Here is a 23,087-nt window from a genome sequence, read left to right as displayed (position 1 = left end):
TGTGCAAGGTCACAACTAAGGCTGATCAAATATGTGTATTGTTATTTTTTTCGTAAGTAATGTTTGTACATCTTTGAGTTCTATATAATATTTTAAATGTGAAATGTTTTGGTTTGGAATAGTTGGCTGTAAAGGAAAGGAATTTGAAAGTTTTCTCCCCCCAAAGAAGTTTCAGAGGTATGGAAGCCTGTTTCTACCACTGAAAAACAATTTGTTTTGCTGTCTATAACTTGAAATTTTGATGTATTTTCTTGAAATTTATCTTGAGTTATGTATCTCAAAATTACCTGTTATTAAGTCAAAATTTAAGTTAGCTCTGCAAATCATGGAGCTCCGTGAAGGAGCTAATTTCCTGTTACCTGGAAGCAAATGACGCAAACGCACGCGCACTCAAAACCAGGTAGCTACAGTATCAGTTATCTAGCGGTGTATAGCAAACGTGAACAAATTGTCGTCAGGGTTTTGACCTTTGAATGCCTTCTAGTGAATAAGAGCTGCATAAAAGGTATGAAATCAACGTTTCCATGTTGATCTGTTGGGACAGCTGATGCCTTCAGCCTCCTGCTTCCAGGTAATGGAGCTTCCTGATTAGCAGGGATAAAATGAAATTTTGAGTTAGTAAGTTGAAATTTCGAATTATTAACTCGAAACTTTGAGATACCTAACCTGAAATTTTGAGTTATAGATGGCAATTTTTAATTTTTTTTTTTTTTGTGGTGTAAACAAGCTTCCATACAAATGTGAACTGTTCATTAAAGTTTGTTCATTGCTCTTGTTAAACCGCTGTTTATCGTTCTTTTCATTCCTTACGACCCTGAATATTTTAAACCAGTACTCCAGACCTCTCAGAATGCCCATTAACAAATAGTCATAATTAAACCAACGATGCATAAACACTCTAGTGGTGAGCTGCAGTCCTGGGCAAAGTTTATAGGTGAATATAAATCATCCACGGTTTAATGCCAACCACATGTTTAATTTGGCCCCTTTGAGTGCCTAATTAGTTCAATTACTTTCAATCCTGCATGGAGAAGCACACGCAGAATGCACCCAGGTTGCCCTCTGGTCTTCTCACATTAAATGGCAACCGTGTATTTCCTCCTGTAAGATTAAAACTCACTGTGTAATAACTCACCAGAGCCTCCCCTCCAGACACTGTTGCAGTGGTTCAGTGTGAGATAATGTTTGCTCAAGCAACTCTCAATGAGATTCAGCGCTCTGGTGACACCATTACTCTAAGCTCATTGCCTAGTCAGGTTGGGTGGGTCTACCCTGCCTCCGAAAGTCAAAGCACAGAGGCGCCAGAGGAGAGAGCACCTCTCGAGACAGATTACATGTCTGCGGACAAGCGAATAGGCTTGCACTTCACCTCTGCCTCAGACAAGCCGGTTATTATCTTTTGGTTTTTGTTTTTTTTTCATGCTCTTGCCGGTCATGTAATGCATCCAGGACAAGATGCTTGCCTGGCAGCCTGAGCAGGTGGACGACAAGGCAGCTTACACATTTTTGCTAATAGCAGGCAGTCAGGGAAATGTATCTGAAATGAGATGATGGCACAAGCCTGCAGAGGAAGTCAAAGCAGCCTAGGCCTGAGCCAAAGTGTTTAAATGGATTACACCAGTGTGTCATTGCGATTACACGCTCCTCGCAGGGACCGCGACAAGATGAATTGTATTTTATGGCTTTACAGCAGATCTTTTTTCTTTCTTTTCTCCTCCAACTTGAATGCGTATTTTCCACTACCACGTAGCGTGGTCTGAATGTGGGATTGTTTTTGCCTTTGAACTACCTGACAAACAGTTCATCTTTTTCTTTTTTTTTCCTTGAGGGGACTTTTCAGTGTATCTTAGTGCTGAGCTGCAGATTGGGAATACATCATGAATATATATATGAAGCACTAGAACCTGCCCTCATTTTGTATTATGCAAAACATACAGTGACCCCCAACAGAGCCCCAGAAAATGCCGCATACTACATACCAGTGCATATTGTAGTTTTTCCTCTATGCCTTTACTGTAGGTCCAATTATTTTTCACTGCCTGCTTAACAGCAGCGTGACATCTTGCCTGTCCTTGTCAGACATCGAGAAAGCAAAACATCACCCATCAGACTTCACTTCGGCGATGTTGTTGGCATGGCCGTGCATGTGCAAGACCAATTCACAGCCCCGTTTTCTACTCAATACACTATCCACCATGTATCATAAAATCAATGATAAAAGGTAACAGCAGTGCTTCCTCCCATCTTAACTTCATTACTGCAGAAAATCATCAGATATGGCAAAGTGTGCGAGCAAGCAGAGAGGATTATGAAACCTCCAGAGTCCGGGAGAGCGGATGTTGTATTCGTGTGTGTTTGTGAGAGAGAGGTTAGGCCTCACGGGAGTCCATTAAGTAGAGAAAGGGCAGGGGGTTAAACACCAGAGAACGCCACGTGACCCACAGGAACATATGTTAAAATACACAGTTGCACACAAACAGACTCATTTCCTTTTGGAGGCATGGCACTTATCAGTTTTACAGTATCAAGCTACCCACCTAAACCAGAAACTCTGAATTGCTTTCAACCTGCTCTTGTTCTGTGATGCACACACGGAACAAGAGTGAGTTGAGCTACGCTGTTTTCAGTCGGTGTGATGTGGGGGTGTATTAAATCTGGCAGTTTTGCTGGTGGACATAACCAGTTGTACAAACCCATGCAAAAACTATGAGACTATAGTTTTTGCATGGAAGCAAAGAAATCGACACATTGACACATTTATATTACCACTGAACTCTTTAATATTGTCCCCTTACTTATAAAATAATATGAAACTAAACCTATTTAAAATGTTTTGCAACCCTTTTTAAATGTGGACAAAGTGGCAGCACTTTCTTATGAATCAAATAGAAAACAGAGGTTATTATATACATTTTCATATTTAAAGAAATATATGTTCTCCATCCATCCATCCATCCATCCATCCTCTTAAATTTATCCTGTTCAGGGTCGCGAGGCTGGAGCCTATCCCAGCTGACATAGGGCAAGAGGCAGGGTACACCCTGTACAGGTCACCAGTCTGTCGCAGGGCTAACACAGAGAGACAGACAACCATCCACACTCACATTCACACCTATGGGCAATTTAGAATCACCAATTAACCTAACCCCAGTAAATGCATGTCTTTGGACTGTGGGAGGAAACCGGAGTACCCGGAGGAAACCCACGCGGACATGGGGAGAACATGCAAACTCCACATAGAGAGGCCCAGGCCAAGGTGTAACTGTGAGGCAGTAGTGCTAACCACGCCACCGTGCTGCCCAATATAATAAATGTATAATAATGTACATATAGAACAATATATGTGCTATATGTACATTATTGTTTTTTTTGCCAAGACAACATTATAAGATCAACATTGTTTAAATGTTGCTTTTATAACGTTGCTTAGGCAAGATAAAGCTATAGCTAGCATCCAGTTAGGTAGCTTAAATTGAAGACTAGCACCAGCTAGCCTGGCTCTTGCATGCTATAGCCTAACTTATAGATATGACAAAAGTGCAGATTTTGTTTTACTGGGGATTTGAAGCAAGTTTTTTTGGCATAATACAGTGAGTTTAGGCAAGCAATTGAAACCTCATGGTGAGTAGTGAGGCTTAGCAGTTCATTGTGCTAAGCTTAGCTAGCCGCCTAGTGGCTGTGTTTTTATATTCTTACTGTATAGAATGAGTTGTATTGATCTAGAGTGTCTAAATGTACATTTACTTCATTTGCACTGATGCGTTTTGACATCTACTGCTGAGGTTTCACAAAATGGATGTCCTGAGGAAAATGGTAAAAATCTAATTGAAATGAACACATTCTCTAAAGTCTTGAACTGAATAAAAATGTTATGTAAAGATGTTATTTTTTTTTTCATAACTATATCCATGCTTCCTTATATTTTTTGTCTAATATTTTGGTTTACATCACATTTCTTTTTTTTGTCAAGTGCCTGTAGGACTAACTTGGGTTAAACTTGCCCTTCAAGCTAATTATAACACCAGCATCTGTGAATTTAAGCAGTCTTAACAATGACCACTGTGTCAGGCTATTGAAAAACCATACAAATTAGCCTCTGTACTGTTGGCCAGTGGGACAATGTATTCTGCTAGCTTTATCACATCTTGCCATGGCCTACTATTAATCTTGTAGACTGTATTGCATGAATTAATGCTCTGAGGGATTTGTGAGGCCATGGATATGGATTACATTGTCTAACAGTATATTTGAATTGGTCTCTGAATGTAATTCCAGTGGACTAAGATAAAATTTAGCCGATAAGAGTCTGCTGTAGCAAACTGCACCACTTTTGGCCTTGTCAGTCTGTTGTGAATGAAGCCTTGCTCTCATAATCCTGTTAATCTACAAGAGCTCTGAAGCTAATTTAGTGAAGTAGTAGGTACTGGTGGGGATTGGTTTAGAAGTTGTTTCATTTTGCTTACTATGCGTTCTGTATTCCTGCCTCTCACCTTCTTTTACTTTTTGCAACCTCGAACAGGCTACAACAATTAATACTTAAGTATATACAGTACTGTGAAAAGTCTTGAATCACCCCTCATTTCTTTTTCCTATTTGTTAGGAAACTGGAAAATAGGTGCAGAGATTTACTAAAAGGTGCAAACAAACATAGGAAAACAGTATATAAGGCCTATAAAGAATTTGTACAATTCAGACAAACTTGAAAGTCAATATTTGGTATGACCCCCTTTATTCTTCAACACAGTCTGAACTCTCTCAGGCAACATTCTTGTAATTTCTTTAAGTAGTCTTCAGAAATAGTTCTCCAGGCTCCTTGAAGGACATTCAAAGCTTTTCTTTGGATGCTGGCTGCCTTTTGTTCTGCTCTCTGTCAAGATGATCCCACACTGCTTCAATAATGTTGAGGTCCGGGCTCTGGGGAGGCCATTCATGACTGATAGTGTTCCATTGTGTGTTATTCTATCCATGTATGCTTTTACTGCATTGACAGTGTGTTTGGGATCGTTGTCATTGCTGAAAATTGAAGCCATTTCCAATCAGACACTTGCAGATGATATTGCATGGTGGATCTTAATCTGATGGTACTTTTCTGCATGAATAATTCCATCAATTTTGACAAGATCCTGAACACCATTGGGAGAAATGCAGCCCCAAACCATGACAGAGCCTCCATTGTGTTTTACAGATGACTGTAGACACTCACTGGTGTACTTGTCTCCTGACCTCCTCTGTACATACTGACAACGATTTAAACCAGTAATTTCAAATTTGGATTCATCATCCCATGAGACCTGTTGCCACTGATATTAAGTCCAGTTCTTGTGTAATTTGGCTCATCCTTTTCTCCCTGTTTCCCTCCCTTAAGAATGGCTTCTTGACAGACACCTTTCCACTGAGACTATTTCTGATGAGGCTTCAGTGAGGAGATGGGTCAACTGAAAGTCCACATCAACTCTCAGATCCTGTGTCATATCTGCTGGATTTTTTCCATTTCCTTAAGGACATGACTTACAGATACTGTTCAGTAGATGGCCCTGCCACTTCCACTCGTCCAGTTTTCCTCAGTTTTTTTAAGGACACGCTGCACAGCATGCCAAGATATGCCAAGGTTTTAAGTATATTCTCATTGGGAATCACCTTGCTGGTGCACAAATATTATATTTTGTCTGTCAAAAGGTGTAATTGTTGTCAGTTTTTGTAGATTGACTAAAAATGCTAACAAATTCAATTTTTTGTGACAGGCTGCAGGTGACAAATTCCGTAAAGATACAATTGATTTGTTGCTAAGTTGTCTGCTTTGTATAGACGTGACACTGGTTCATCCCCTGAGTTAGGTGCCTTTTTTATGCTTGAATGATTCATATGTCAGAGATGAGTGGCTTAACAAACAAAAAGAACTTCCTGAAAATGGTCAGGTACAAGTACTGGACTAAAAATCTGTGAAAAAGCAACCAATGTCCAAAGAAAAACTTTGAAAGACCTCTAGAAAGTCTGGAGCGCTATTGTTGAAGACCTATATTTTGCTTCCAAGGTTCCTTGGAAGCAAAATATAAAAAAATTAGAAGGGAAGTCAGTAGAGTGCACACCTCACCCACCCCAAATTTTCTATGTGCCAATATTATGCTACCAAAATTTATCAGCTGTTCCTTGTACCACCACCAACAACTCCAGGAATTTTCATTGAAATCCGTTCAATTTTCCGAGTAAACTTGCTAACAGACAAACCGACCAACGCAACTGAAAACATAACCTCCCTCCACCTATCGGTGAGCGAGGTAATGAGGGTGGCTCAAGACTTTTGCACAGTGCTGTATATCCCTTCATTTCCTGTGAATGCAATATTTCAGTACTGTCTTGAGGCAATTTCTTAAAATTTGGCACAAGTGTTTATATGGAAAAATGGAAGAACTGATTAGATTAAGGCGGACAAAAACCAGAATGACCTTGGGTTTGTCAAATTCTCTTTGTCAAATGTAGCACAAATGTTCAGTTGGACTCAAAAAAGAGCTAATTATATTTTAATAGGAGAGAATGATCAAATGAGTAACCAATTCAAAAAGGTCAAAGGTCAAACTCTACTGTGACATAATAACACTCCACAAAACCTCCTTTTTTTTCTATCATTATTTAATGCCACAACTCAATTGCTGAATTGGTGACAACTGCCGTTGGTGCCCTGTCTATTGAATTCCTTTAAAGTCTTTTCTACTTCATATATTATATGAGTGCGGACAGGTATCGATGCAAGCTTGTTAATGTACTGAACAAAAATGCATCAGCTTTCCAAACTATTTTACTCATAAATTGTCAACACTTTTGGATGTTTGTTCTGTCTGACTGAAAGAATAGGAAGCCATAAAGAATATAAGCTCCAAAGGAACTTTTCCCTCCACTGATCACACAGACTTCCCACAGGGATGTCTAGACTTTAGCTGCTTTCCTTCCTCCCCCTCACCTTTTCTATTGAATTACATCAGATTATTCTATCATGACATAATTTCTCTTGATGCTTCCTTCACGCTAAAGTCATCACCGCAGTCTATTTAATGGCGACGTACTGTGAATTTATTTATTTTTTTTACTTCTTGTAATTGAAAATAATGTTCTTAAATGACACTTTAAGGATTGCACATTTTTCTCCCACATGCTGCAAGCATTTCCTCCTGCTTTTTATCAGCCACATTGGGAGATATCAATGTGTCATGTGCATTCCAAGCATCAGCACACAGCAGAGGCAATTTTAAACACTCTTGGCGGTGCCTAGCAAACAACACTTGCAAGTGTGCAAAAATATGGCTTCATTCTTTTTTCTTTTTTTTTTTTTCTTTTTCTTTTTGGAGGGGAGGTTATTCCTGTTTACGTCTTTAACCCACTGAGGCACACTGAGGACAAATGTTTGTAGCTTCTTGTGTTTTTTGCAGGCCAGCGTGCGCTAACAGCAATTACAAGTTTCAAGCCAAGGAAGATGAGAAAATAAATTAGCATGCAGCTCCAGGCTGTGCCACAATCACGGTGCATCTCAGCTGAGAAACACTAGTGTTCACATTTACACTTGCATATTAATTACATGAAGTAATGGCTCACTAATGACACTTTCCTTACCCTCGTGCTCCACCTCTGCTCTGTCTTAAGTAATGCATTTTCTCAAAAACATGACAAACGGGCGTTGTTGGTGACGGAAGGGGGAGGGGAGATCCAACATTCAACATTAAGCCTGCTACCTTCCCCACTGAGCCAATGAATTTTTCATAATTTGTCCCCAGAGGTTCATAAACATTGAAAGAGAGAGCAAGAAAGACTGTGTTAGCAAGAGACAGGAGGGGTGGAGGGGGTCCCATTTTGAGGTCTTTGCAAGATGTTTTCTTGCACCGAGTATGCAAAGAGATGTGCTGTAGCTGAACTTGCAGGGAGGTGGCAGCACTTGCAGCTGTCAACAAGACTGCGCCACTCAGTATTTTTCTGTGCTTAGAGCTGACCCTGCTATCCATTTGGCCCCACTTTATGATTACCATAAATGCCTGGATTGCCTGCATAAAAATGTGGAGTGGAGATGAGGGCCTCTGCTTCCATTAGTGGCCTCTTTTTACTGGAAGGGCCAAGTGTGTCCCTTGGGTAAGGCCAAAACTCTCACTGTCCTCTACAGTCTGTCAAATAGACTCAATCAAGGACTGGGCTAAGTGGATAGCTACGCTGATGGTGATGTTCATAAAGTGATTATTCATAGAGAATCCATGGAGTGTGTGTTTAAGAGATAACAGGGGGCAGGAATGTTTCCACACAAAGAGATCAGCCTTAAAAAAAAATTATAGCTCAATTAGTGACACTCGTTTTTGTTTTGCTAAATTTTACATCCAATCATAATTTAGAGCTGCAGGATGCTGTTATTAAAGGATGTCTGGAAATTAATTGGTGGCTTAATTAGTTGCACTTACACAAATAACAAACAAGCAAACCCACGTGAATGTATTCTATATGCTATACTGTTGCAGTCAAACCACAGGAGCTGATGTTCAAAGCAGAATGGAAATGAACATGGACATTGTCTATTGTAATCCATAGCTCATAGACTTTCAGGTCATTTAATTATTTGGGCGTATAGCTCTATCACACTTTCAGATTATTACAATTTTGTAGAGGTGCCCAGGTGCTACATCATTGTACAGTATAAGGTATTACTGAGACAGAACATATAATGACATCGCCTTGTCTTTTTTCAGGGATTTAAATTTCAAATTGATCTTATCCTGTTTATTTAGCAGCAGCAACTTTTCTAGATGAATCTCAGTGCGGAAGAACTAAACAGAAATCCCACCATTAACTCAAAGGTTGCACTGCATACAAATTTGCAACCAACTAAAAATACATGCAAAGAAGCAGCACAGCAACTGTTGTGATTAGCATCAACTGTGCAAAAAAAGCACATTTGCTTTTCCTGAAGTTGAGAGATTAAAATGTGAAAGCAACTCTCTGAGGAAGGCATAGGAGAGCGGCACAATAATATATGCAGAGGGAGGAAAAAAAAAATCTATTACGAGCATGATGACGAGAGATCAATGTTGCCTCTTATTCCCAGTGACAGACTGAAGCTAATATACTAATTAGCATTAATGCCACCATGGTATAAATTGAGCAGGCTTTATTTTAATAGTCCTGATACTGTCTGCATTAGGCAAAGAGTCATATTCTATGAGTGGAATCTGTTACATGCCCTTAGGGATCTGTGGCCAGCAGTGGAGTGAAACTGGATTGCATTTGTCAAAATTTGAGATGGATTTGTGCTTACTATACACCTTGAAAATATCTTTATTTAGTATGACTATGTATCCAGTTTGACCTACCATACCGGGAATTGTATTATTGTATTATATACAGGGTATTGTACTCTGATGTGTTGAGTCTGCTCAATCTGCTAGCATTTTTAACCTAAATAACCTAAGTTAGTATTTATAGCATAATGAATCACTTTAAAAAATAAAATGACTCTGAGCCATTTTTTTAATTTTAATGACAGATGAGGCCTTATGTCCAACTTGGTCTCAGTGAAGCTACTGGTGTTGACAAGGGCTGCAGGTGGTGCAGCTGTAGTTGCATAAAAAACTAAACAAACAAACTTAACATAATTTTTAAAAATACCCAAACATATTGAACTATGCTAAGTCTGATAGAGCCTGACCGATATAGGATTTTTAAGACCGCAACTAATACCGATATTTGGCGATTTAAAAATCGACTCCGATATCAGTCGATTTTTTTTCAGACACATGAAACATAAACTGATTTTGCTAACATTTGTTAGGTGTAACAGTTTTTTTATTTACTTGTTTATGCTCTGCTTGGTAAGCTGGTTATTGTGTTTGTGGCACTCCAAACGCATGTGGTGCCCTGTGGTGGACAAACTATGCACTTATAACATGAATGAAGGGTCTTCCGCCTGTCTCTTCTTTGTTTTTGCTTTTTTAATTTTTCATTTATTGACCACCATAAATGCACATACCATTAGATCAAAAAACAGCAAAAAGGTAATATTGGCCAATAATATTGTACCGCCTATAAATTGGTTGGGTTCTAAATTCTGATATGCTTGGACTCAAAGTCTAAATCATTAACATCCTAAAACAGACCTTTACACACAGCTTTTTGGCTATGCATTTAAGTAAAATGTAGGCACGCTAATTTGTAACCGAGGTTTGATTAAGCCCAGAGTTGCAAAAATGTTTTTCACAGGTAGCGTTTTCTTCCTCATAAAAGTAAAACTTGACCATGAGACTGCAACCTTGAAAAAAAGGACAGATTCAGCACCTCCACTTCAGTTGATTGCCACATGTGCAGGTCAATTTGATATTTCCTTCTTCTTTAAAATTTTCGTATTTTACATCTCTTAAAACATGGAGGGCATAACTGTGAGTTCTTTTTTGTGAGCAAAAAGAAAAGCAGTAACCTTAAGGCGTTTATTTACATCTTTGATTTGAAGCTCTTGTGCGTATTAATAACAAACATCTCTTGACTTATGGCTTATGTGCAGAATACTTTAATAAACACTTTTTGGACCATATCACATATACTCGCACAACCAGCAGTTGTTTATTCTTAAATGATCAATCTTGTTTAAAAAAATAAATAAATAAGAAATAATAAAAACAAGATTGGTCCAGGGAGTGTGGGAGGAAAAAAAAAACAGCTGGAAGGAGAAACAGCTAAGCTGCTGAGGTTGGGAAGTTTTTCCACACCGGCTGCTGGCTAACAGCAGCAACAAAGCCGAAAGCTGGATTAAAAAAGTTGGTGGCTTATAGAGCCGACTTCCACTAAGTGAATGAAATTTCTTACATTTTTGAGACATGTATTTATAATCTAACGGTCAGATTGCATCATTAGCGCAAAAAAAAAAAAAAAAAAACTGTCAGAATTGACTTAATTTACTGCGCTTGTCTCGTTTATTGCTTTTAAATCTCAATTAGATTTTCTAAATATATATTAATTTAATAGATACTCAAGATAATGCAGCTTAAAGAAGAGATAAAAGATGAAGGATAAGAGGTTTTGAGGTTTTAGCTGGAAGTGTAAATAATCAAAGTCATTATTTAGAGCATAGCAGGAAATATATTTAAAATGAAGTAGATGAAGGGAGTTATTTGTACTCTTATTTGTATTTTATTATAGGGATTCATCTTCAAATGTATTCTCAGTGTATTTAACTGAGTAATTTGTGACCTCTCAGTCAACACGCTCAAACACATTCATAATATTTATCGTAGCAAATGAATGTAATCACATATATGACAAAAAGATTGACTAGGTTTTTGTTGGATATACCATTAGTTTGAAAAACGTCTTAATAGAGGGAGCGAGAGTGACTGCTCAGACCCGTAACCCTACAGCTCGGTGTTTAGCCGACCCGAGACAAATAGTCTATAGTCACACCTTCTGACAGAGAAAAAGCATGTCACTGGATTCCACTGCTGGTTCAGTTACACCGGACCTGCTTGCAGATCAATATGAACCCTGCCAATGACAATGTCTGTGTTAATGCCTCAGGACGCCGCTGCTGCATCCTCCTTCACAAAGCCGTTTTGGCAATCCCTCCCTCTAATTACACGTGCATTCTTTGTCTTCTCTCTGTCCATTTTCTGCAACAAGCTTACAGCAAGGGCTAAAACCCCTTCATTTCCTCATTTCGCTCACTGCCAGTAGATTGATTAAATATTCATTCAGTTATACTAAGAATGCCAAATTTCAGATTTAAGTGTGACAAGTGCTAATACCGAAATGGTGGGCTGTATAATTGCGTGCTTCCTGCTGCATCATAATCATGTGCTCACGTCTGACTAATCACAGTTGCGTCCAAGTCAGCCACCTCGTACCTGGGCTTGCGCAGACAGATGTGAAGCGAATGTGCAGGTGGGGGGGGGGTTAGGGAAATTAAGAACAAAAGGAAGATGGATGAGCAGCAGAGAAAATGGAACAAAGAACAGTCAAGAAAAAAAGAAAGAAATATTTTTGTGTGGATATGAATTATTCAGGTGCCTCTCAAACGACAAAACCACATTATTGGTGCTGTTGTGCTCTTGATTCTTCAATTTTACCTTTTTTCTTTTCTTCATGTTTTTTTTAACTTGAATTGGAAGTTGACTTAATCTTTCCACGAACTGGTAATGTTTCATGACCCACAATTGAGAAAAATCCCTGTATAAAACTAATGGAGGCATGCTGTTGCTAAGCAAACCTTTCATTAACATATAAATTTTAGGCACGAAGTGACTGTCGGGAACTGTCGCCATAATTTAAAATCCTTGAAAAAGATAATGTAATACTAATCATCTTATCTGTTTGATCTGTGATGCTTGAAAAATAGGTTTAATAGTAATGGTCCAGTTCAGTGACTGCCAGTTGGGGTATTTCAGTTTGCGCATTGATCAGCAGCAGGCTGGCAAAGTGCATTATACCTCGGACATCCCACTGCAACTGCTGTGTGACAAATGTTTGCATGCATGCACTTTTTATAGTATTATTCACACCCTGTTCTTGACCTACAGCTTATATTTTTGTCACAATCAAACACAGTAGGGATTACATTAAAGAGAAACTGCTGTGCCTCCAAGCCTTCAGTCCAGTGGTCATTGTAGCTATATTTACTATGAATTAGATAAAGTTGTTATAATGATGACTGTAATATGGACTTTACTGTTTATAGGGTACGGTATGCTTGGTTTTAAACCAGCCTAAAACTCAAGCTGCGGGATCTAAACAAAGCAAGCAGATGAAGGGCATCTTGCAACCTCTAAATGAGCAAACTGGTGAGGATGAAATGCTATTAAATGAGCAGAGTACACAAAGCACAACCTGTGGTTGAACTGAATCCAGGTGAATTTAGTTCAGGTCAACAGTAGATCAAGGCACTGTATATTGTAAGGTAAATACACTACAGTATAAGACTGAGAACCCCAGTGGTCACATGTTGAGCCAGGACTTGGTGATGCATGCATTGTTTGAATACGGATCAAGGGGGGCAAGATGGCGCCTACCTAAACGGACGTGTGTTTTTCAGTGTTATAGAAAGTACCTGCATCAGGTTGTACATAATTAATTCCAATACAAACTGAAAGAATGCTAATTTGAATAGGTAAACAAAGAGGTAGGAAATTCTTGGCTACAACTGTGGAGGTTGCTAGCAGAAATATACTAAACCCCCCAATGGAGTCTCAGAGTGCAGGAGAGGGTCTGGCGGAAGATGCTAGCTGGTTTGAAGTTCACCAAAATCCACTACAAGTGTGCCTTGCAAAGCCTCTTCCTGACTCACCACTTAAACCTCCAACGAAGAAGGTAAAGGTTGTGGTGGTGAAAATGCAGCTTACATAGCCCTACTGGAAGATATCTAAACTAATTCTTTAAGTGTAAGAAACCTGCAAAAAAGAAAACACAATGCACTGAATTGTTAATACTTTGGAAGTATAAGGTATATACCTCTTAGCAGATGGTGTTTGAGTGGTAACAAAAGTCACTGCAGCTCCTTTCATTACATTTAAAATCATCAAATGATTTGCTAATTGGCCAAGAGAGGCCATGCCTCGACAGGCATTACTGCGGAGCTGAATTAATTAAATGATTTCTCAATAAGGCCTACTAATGTTTAAACTGTTATTTCAAGAAAAGTCAGCAATGTGAAGATGGCACCTTGAACTCCAGAAAAAAAAAAAAAAAATCAAAATGAGCAAATTCTGTACTTTATGAAATTATAGAGATCAAATTATTAATCATGGCTGTCAGAGAAATAAACTGTCAGAATAATTATTAGTGTGCAGCCCCGAGGTGCAACATAATTTTTACTGTAAATATGTTCCCAGAAGCCAATTATGTCTTTTTTTGAACCTAAAACATCAGTTGATGAGACTGAAATCTCTGTTCACACCAAATGATGTGAAAGAGTTATAAGTCAGTGAGAATTGTGGAATTTAGGTTAAAGCTTTACCAGAAATTGTACAGCTTTGTAAAGTATGATGCATTACCACCATCTGCTGCATATATTTGGGTAAAAATGTTTCATTCCGATATATTTCAGTACATTTGCATGATTAAATTAAAGGTATGGCTGCAAACCAGCACTGGAGCTGCTGCTTCTGGGGTCGTTCCTGATTAAAATGGCTTTGCAAGTGCATCTGCACTTTTGTGCGTTTCAAACCTATACATAGACTAATATGTTTATGGCTCCTGCTTGCTACATTCTAGGGCCTCAAAATTATTTCACAATCTGGGATAACAATCTTTCTGAAACAGAACAATGTTTATTGGTTCTTGCAGCTTGCAGGCAGCAGCATTTATAAGTGGAAGTAAGAAGGGCATTTTCTATCCTTTTCCAATGAGCTACTGCCATTGATGACACGCTTCTTAATTTGAAGTGGGAAGCTACTGAATTGAGTTCCCACCAGCAGCAGCATTATAGTGCAATCATAGTGACGCAGCAACATAATCAGTGACACAGCATAATACAAATGTAAGCACAAAAGTATCCCAGGTAGTGGAAATTTTAAGTAAAAGTACAAAAATAAATGCTTTAACAATAATAATAACCAAAGTCCATCCATCCATTCACTTCCGCTTACCCTGTACAGGTCGCCAGCCTGTCTCAGGGCCAACACAGAGAGACAGACAACATCCACACTCACATTCACACCTATGGGCAATTTAGAGTTTCCAGTTAACCTAACCCCAGTAAGTGCATGTCTTTGGACTGTGGGAGGAAACCGGAGTACCTGGAGAAAACCCACGCAGACACAGGGAGAACATGCAAACTCCACACACAGAGAGAGGGAGGGGGCCTGGGCCAAGGTGGAATCAAACCCAGGCCTTCCAGATGGTATTCTAACTGTGAGGCAGCAGTGCTAACCACCACGCCACTGTGCTGCCCTAATAACCAAAGTATTTTACGTAACTCTTCAGAAGCCTGTACAGTATTGTCACATAAAAAAACTTTTTAATCAGCTGCATAAAGTCCTGCTTTTCCACCATGTGACTGCATCAGTAATGTCCACCCACAGTTTGCTTGTCCTGTCATATGGAGTGCAACTAGCGAGTGCTCCGGCAATGCTAGTGAAGTCATTTGTTACATTTGGGTCACACATCACCAGCTGCTTTTTAGGTGCTGAATCATCATCGGAGGGTAACATGCTGCTCTCGCTCTCAGACGTGCCTGGTTGTTGCACGCACTAATGAATGTGAATGCATGGCATTGCTTAGGTATCATATCACAATATGACATTTGTATATCACTTAAAAATTTATACCGGTATTACCCCCCCCCCCCCCCCCCCCCCCAAGATGATATGGTACAGCCCATACATATATAATGGCATTCAGATGTTTAGCATATTTACATACAGTATTAACACAAAAGGCTTTATCTAGTTACTTTAGCTGGGACTAAATAGCACAGCCTTACTGGAAACAGCTGATTCTTTTCTGTTGCTTGAGAAATTGGGCCAGTGGAGAGTGTAATCACAGAGTAAAACACACACATACACACACACTGAGGCACACCTACATTTGAATATTAACTATACCAAGCCTTGTTAATTTTAAATTTGGACTGCATGTACCTGTACTTCAGCATTAATGATGATGTTATGGTGGAGCTTTAGACTCCTAAAGATTAAAGCCTTTCTTTGTACCTCTGCAGATTTTGTGTACCACCTGCTGGCAATCTTTCCGCAAGTTCATTTTTCAGGAGATTCTCATTAAATTTATGAATGCTTGAAGGAAGTCAGATTTTCTATTCTCTCCATCTGTATTTTTGTCCATATGGGACAATGTGCTAAATAAGTTCTTTTCTCTCGCCTCTCTTATGTCTCCTGATGTCACTCCGCTCAGCTTTTCTTCACTCCGAGAGAGTTTGCTGAAAAAGCAGCGCATGCATACATCAATCGCTCTCTTCTGAATTCATCAGCACAGCCACTCACTGTACCGACCGGCCCCAGTGCCAAGTGAGGAGGTGGAACAATTTTCACCTGCCACTTAAGCTCTTCTTTACTTTCCGGCCTAATGTTGCCATCGTAGATGGAGGGCAGAGTTAGAGAGTTGTAAGTCAGAGGTGGCAAGGGGTGTTGAAAAGGTCAGTGCCACACCATTAGCTGTAGTGCGCGTAGGAGGGAGTGATAAATAAAGAAATAGATAAATAAAAATAGGCTGCAGTACTTAGCAGCGTAATGAGACAGCTGCGCCCATCAGCAATCGATGAGCTCCAGAGACAGTAATCACTACAGCTTCCTTAACAGTGTTTTAATTGGATGTCAGTCATTACCACTGCTGCAGCAGCAACCCACCTAGACTGGTTCTGTATGCTTGCATGAAAAAGACAAATGATGTGGTGTGTGTGTGTGTGTGTGTGTGTGTTGTGTGTGTGTGTGTGTGTGTGTGTAGTGAGAGAGAGAGAGAGAGAGAGAGAGCGAGCGAGAGAGAGAGCGAGAGAGGGAGAGAGAGAGAATCTGTGCCCCTAAGTACAGGGTATGGGTATAATTACATAATGTGTCCTTTGCAATTGTGTATACAAGCATGTGCACTCGGGTGTGTGTCAGAGTGTGCGAGTGTGTGGCAACACTCACCAGTCATTAGCATTGATTTTTCCAGGAGGGGCCCTCTCTCACTGGTCTCCATCTCTCTCAATAAGCTCCCCCACCCTCTCCTCCCATTACTCTCTTGCGTGCAAATAGCTATAATTTTGTTCTCACGGTCTTGGTCACTGTGGGCCCTGCCCTCCTGCAATGTAAAAGATGGCAGTCATCGATCAGGGCATCCGGACGCCGGCCCTGCCCCTCCCTCCACCCCACTGCTGAAGGATCCCTCTGTCGATGGGAATCTCAGGTAAGTTACGAGCACTCCTGTACGGCTCCCAATTAACAGGCCCAGTGCCAGAGAGCCACCGCTTACCCTCCTTCCAGCACATTTTTCAGCTCTTAGCATTGAACTTCACAGCCAGCCCTCCTTCACTGTAAGAAGAGCTGCGGGTGGGTTTTTGTATGTATGTCACAAGTGAAGTGTTTCAGTGAGAAGTGACTGCTCAGTGACAGCCTCTAGTTTCCATTTCACAAAAAAAAAAAAAAAAAAAAACACCTCTTTCACCTTGAATGGCGATTATCATTCACATCCACCATGACGGTATAATCATAAAAAAATAATTGTCTGGCCTTTTTCTATGGCATACCCTATCATAAATGCACAGGCTATTGCTTTAGACGTGATTGCTCAGGAGTAATCGGACTCATACCAGACTCACCTAGACAGGGTACCAGTTCTTGCAAAGTCACCGGGTGGAAGGAATAACACCAAATGTGACTGTCCCTGCTGAGGACTGTTCCCAGGGGCTGATTCTGTGCTGCATGACAAGCTATTTTTTGAAGTTCGCATTGATTAAATATTGAGTGACACGAAACATTCTGTATTGAAGTAAGCATAAGAGAGCACTTCAGTGCCAGTCAGTGTTCTCTGGCTGTTATATGGAGTCGTGCTCCACCGAACACACAGTTGCATTTGAGCTCTTTAATATCCACCTCAGTTAGTGTGATAGCTGATCGAAACTTTAATTGGCTGATAAATAGAGAAGGAGTGAACTAGTACAATTATATCAGTATCATCCCAGCAGAATGTATGCACTTATGCTTATTATAGCCATTAAAACAGAAGTGCCTTTTTAGAACTAATGCAGGTGGTGAGAGAAGTAGAATTATCAGGCGAAGACACAAACAGCCAAGCAAGGAAATGGAGAAGAAAAAATAATAAAAGCTTCACAGCTGTGTGCCCACAAAACTGAAATCCTGGCCGCTCAAGCTGCAATTAATATTCCAAGACCATGGCTCAACTGCCACAGATTATTTCAAGTGCCATTGTTTTTCTTTTTTTTCTCCCCCCACCACTGAAGAGGGCTTAATCATCTTAATGTTTTAGGGAAAGTAGTGAGAAGCCTGACATATTATTTTTTATTTCCTTCATTGTAATAGGGGCAGAAATGTTTGCCAGCCCCAGCACATTAGGAGCTGATTATTCCAATTTCCTTCCATCTCCATACCCAGCTCTGCTTCTTTCTCTCCTTCCCCCTGCCTAAATAAGCCCAGAGTTGCTGTCATTTTGCCAGGCAGCTGTTTTTTTGGCAGGTTTTCTTGCCTCCTCTCGCCTCCTTACTACTTCCTTTCCTCGCCGCTCTCTCTCGCTCAGGCTCCAAGCCCACTGGGCCCAGTGGGGGAAGATCTAGCAATCCGCGTAATGTGAGCATAATAACACCAACAAAACATCTCATTCCACGTCTAATTCAGTGTGGTGACTGGGCTGCCATGTGTGGGATAGAAGACAATCCTCTCTGCCTTCTTTCACCACAGCATCCTGAGACTGTCTTTTCTTAATAGGTTTTTACGGCAAGAAAATCGGAGGCATGCATGTCGCCACGACTTGGCGTTCAAACAAGGCAAACCACACAGTGATTTAGAAGTCTGACCCCTTTTCTAATAGTACCGATTGAGTTTATGTGACCCCCTCTTGCAGAAATGGTGCCATGAATGTAAAAATCTACCTGATTTCAGTAGCATTTTAGGTTATTGCATTATGAGAAAAAAAGCCTGTGGCATTGTAATCAAAGGCTTTTATGCCTTTTCTTTCTGAATTCCAGCCCATGGGGTCCCGATTTCATCAGCTATATTACAGCTCTCATTACTTCAGAAAAAAACACAGTGGCCCACATTTTAAGTCACTGCTCTCTTTATGAGCTTCTTTTGCCCTGAGCATTGATATCATCAAGTTTTTTATTGCATCTCTATTGTCCATTTCCCTTGTAGTGTAGGGTATTTGAATCCTGGAATTTGATTTAGCAGCTTTCGCCTCACTGGAGCCAGCCTGCTATGAAGCACCACATTTAAAAAGACTCATTTTTTATCATTTCTGTGTATGCCTTAGCAATTTATAAACTTTAATTAATTATGTGTATCATGAAATCACTTACTATGAACCCAGAATGTAACAGCTAGTGGCTTTATTAATAATTGCAATAGTAATAATAATAATGATAATTTGAAAAGATAAATTTGAAAACTTCATGGAATTTGCAAGTTCCTGTTTGGTGCAGCAGTAAAGACATGGACTGTAATATATATATATATATATTATATATATATATATATATATATTATAATATATATATATATATATACTTATCAGCTAATGCTAACAGGACAATATAGGTGCATTCAAAAGACCTAAAAGATTGGCATCCATATCTGTCCAAGTTGAGTTGGTTTCACAGTAATAACATCCAAAGCCTTATCATTCTTAATTATCCTGAAATACATGTTGCCCTTTTATTTGAGACAGCTGGCACTGCCATTGTGAAATCAGCTATCTTCCATAGGCTAACAGCAGTGGCTAACATTAAATGCTTATACAAACATAATGTAGCTACAGCATTAGTAGGCTATTTGGCAACCATCCTAACATTTCAACCTGTGTCCTGTCAACAAACTGTTATGCCAATATTTTAAATAAATTATCTGCCAGTGTTTTAAAACAACTTTTAATAAAGGGGATTGTGCTTAAGTATGTGGGATGATCATTTTGTTTTAGTATAAATTTGGGTACTGGTGGTGGACTAGTACATTTTTGGTATTGTGATATTGCTAGAGTGAAGACAAAGTTCCCCAAAAAGAAAAGTGTGGCTAAAGCTAAGGCTCAGAGCCAACCACAAGCTAGCAGCCTCGGTATGAGCAAAGAATCAAAGCAGTTACAAGGAATGAAAAAGGGAGGAAAAAAAAGGTCAATGTCCTGTTATCATTTTCCAGGATGTTAGAAACATTTGACATTTATTTTGCTATGTAAATCTGTTGCACCTGCTTTTGTTTGGTAAGGTAAAATATGCCAGATAAAGGTAGGTGAGCAGCAGCTCTCATCATACATTTGTAGCTCTTTCCAGTTGAGGAGCACTTCATTGTCTCAATGAGAGAAGATCCTGTAACTTAATGCAATTATGGTGAAATTACTTAATAATTTCTTTTATCATGAAAAGAAAAAAATATTATTAAATTAATTGAATAAAAGTTTATGTTTGTTTTTATATGCTGTCAGTTATAGTTATTAGAAAAAAAAACTGGAATCAGCAAAAATCGGCATTGGCAGGTCTCTCTCACTCACACACCACACACACACACACACACACACACACACCACACACACACAACACACACACACACACACACACACACACACACACACACAATCAGAAGATTGCGATCAGTGCATTTCTAGAAATGTATGTTCCATAAAATGAGTGAAAACAGTATGTGAGTATGACTAGTGCTAAGAGAATGGAAACGAAGGATTTAAGAAAGAGATGCCTCCTGCCTTTCTTCTTTCATCGCTTCCACTTGTCAGTCACTCGCACTCATCACCAAAACTTCGTTAGCATGCTCATGTGAAGAGCACATGCTTTCAAGGCCTTCATTAAAACTCAAACCCAAAAGCTAATTATCCAGCAAAAGTATAACCTTCTCTCACCCCCAGTGTGCCACAGTCACATCCCTGAATACATACAAACACGCACAAACACAGCAGTTCCTCCTTTCCCCAGGCTGTCATTGTGCTTCAGAAAATCAGAAGGTGACAGGAGGGGCATGTACACAGCGTGCTCTCTCTGCAGTCACCCGAAAACAAAGTCATTTAACGTTATCAACACAGGTGTAAACCACATGAAAAGATTGGGCACTTAGGAAAGCACCCGAGATAGCTTTTGGAGACAATGGCAGTGTAACCCTACTGCTGTTTTTGCTTTCATAAATTACCCAGCCATCCCGGCTCTGTTGGAGAGTTTTTGTTATACTTTTTGGCTTTGTTATACAAAATGTCCGCATTAATGTTGGCTGTGTTTTTTTGTTTTTTTTTAAATCTATAAACCCATTTCCAAACTAAAGCATTCACTTAGTTAACATTTGGCTGCCAGCTTTCCCCAGTCTGACTTTACACACTAAATAATTCCTAATTCTGCCTGCCCGAATTATCCCCATACAGATGCACGCACTTTTCACCTCTGTGTCACCTCCGCTTTGAATTTTAAGCGACACGTGTTTTATATAAAACTTAATTAGCCACATAACACTTTGGTGTGCTTGCAGCTTGTATCACAGCTGCAGCCACTGGACAGTAAATAATGGTCAGGGCAATTTGATTCATAAAACGGTGTTAATGGTTGTTTGATTTATCTGCAATTTGGGTTTAAATGTTTAAAGCAACTGATTTTTGACCACTACCCCCCAAAATATGCCTAGAAGGAAACAAGAACATAGCCTGTAGTGAGATTTAACTTTTTTTTCCCTCCTCCAAAGTTGCACTTGGTGCTTGTTGAGAAGCATTTTTCAACATGTACGGGAGTCCAGCAGACTTCATGGGAATCCCCTCAACATCTGAAATGGACATAGTGAGTCAGTGGGCAAAGGTGCTCTGCTTGTGCTGTCACTGTTGCAGGTACGCATACCTGTGGAAACCATGGATGCAAAGTTGAATGAAAACACAACTCAGTCTTAGTGTCTCCTGGTTGGTTGATGGTTACATGATTGTGTCATCAACTATGTCACCTGGCTCCTGAAGTGGACCAAATTATTTTGTTTTCTTTTGTTTTTTTCTTTCCTCCATCATGTTTGGAAATCAACCCCTGCATGCTGGAAAAGAGGGGCCCTCTTTCTCTAAATATGACGAGAAGGGATTTCTGACCAAGCATGTGTATGCGATAAGGTGGAAGGGAGAAAGTGGGGGTTAGATATGCTGGTAGCCAGATTTAGCTTTGGACAGAGCCAGATTATTGACTGCTGTCTCCATTTCCATTTTTTTTGCGGTAAGCGGGCTTATATAGTATACTGTTAAATGGCCGTGTCGAACTGATTTAACTCCTTACAGCACAGAAAAACACTGTATTTCCCCCCTTTTTAAGATAAATTCCACTGACCTGTGAGCATTCCATTAAACAAAGTCACCACCAACAGAAAGCAGCACTTGTTCAACTGATTGTGCCCTCTGGAATATTAATGGCCAAGCTCAATTGCACCTTGCACACAGGTCTTTACTGCATATATGCAGTAAAGCATATACACATAAGCACACATGGTTATTTATTTGTGGCAGAATTAAGAGCTCACTAACTCTTTGTGGCATGGGGTAGAAAGGCTCAAAGGAGCCTCCTACGTCACTGCGTACCAGTTGAGATTCATTTTTCTCACTCCCACTCCCCTCCTCCTCCATCTACAATTCGCTCTTTTGTTCAAGCCACTTACTCTAAATTCTATGATATTCTTGTCCCTTTCACCGTAGCCAATTTACCCCGATTTCTTTTAGTCCCTTTCTTCAGATTCTGTCACTATTAACATTTATGCCTCTTGTTATTCAGCTGTTTCCTTTGGCCTCTTTTGTGATGGACCCCTCCTGAGTCTTCCATTTTCCAAGGTAAAATAGGGCCTGGATGTATATTTTTAAATAGCCAATCACATTTTCAGGTCTTTGAAAAGCTCTTGAAAAACACAGTCATACTGGCATTCTACCACAGCAATCAAAAATCACTGAGAATAATTTAAAACCGCCTCACAGGGCAGGAACAATAACTTTAATAGGGCTGTTTTTTTTTTTTTATCCACTGTTGAACAGCACCAATGATTTATTCACAATCATTGGTGTCTTGTGTGTGAATGCACTTAAAGAAAGCAACCAATATGTATGTATCTAATGTACTGAGAAAGAAATCAAGCAGACTGGATCAATATAATAATTAGCTTAGTTATGATATAGCCTATTCACAGAACTGTGCAATAGTCTTGAGCCACTGCTGATTTCTTTATATTTTGCTTCCAAGTTGTGGCTACACATAACAGACAAGTTAGCAAAGAACCCATTTTAAGTTTCTTCAGGCACTTGTTGCTAGCAGCCTGTCGAAAAAAACACGTAATTTGTTCACATTTCTTTATCTGAAGCTATGAAAAATGCCAAAGACAATTCAACAGGTGAAAAATAGGATATTTGCACAAACAGGTGATTCCCAAACATCATTAGCTGAAAACTTGGCATATCTTGGCATGGTGTGAAGT

The sequence above is a fragment of the Archocentrus centrarchus genome, assembly GCF_007364275.1.
Source record: "Archocentrus centrarchus isolate MPI-CPG fArcCen1 chromosome 18 unlocalized genomic scaffold, fArcCen1 scaffold_23_ctg1, whole genome shotgun sequence".
Taxonomy (NCBI): domain Eukaryota; kingdom Metazoa; phylum Chordata; class Actinopteri; order Cichliformes; family Cichlidae; genus Archocentrus; species Archocentrus centrarchus.
The sequence above is the reverse complement of the archived record's forward strand: the minus strand, read 5'-3'. Positions refer to the sequence as shown.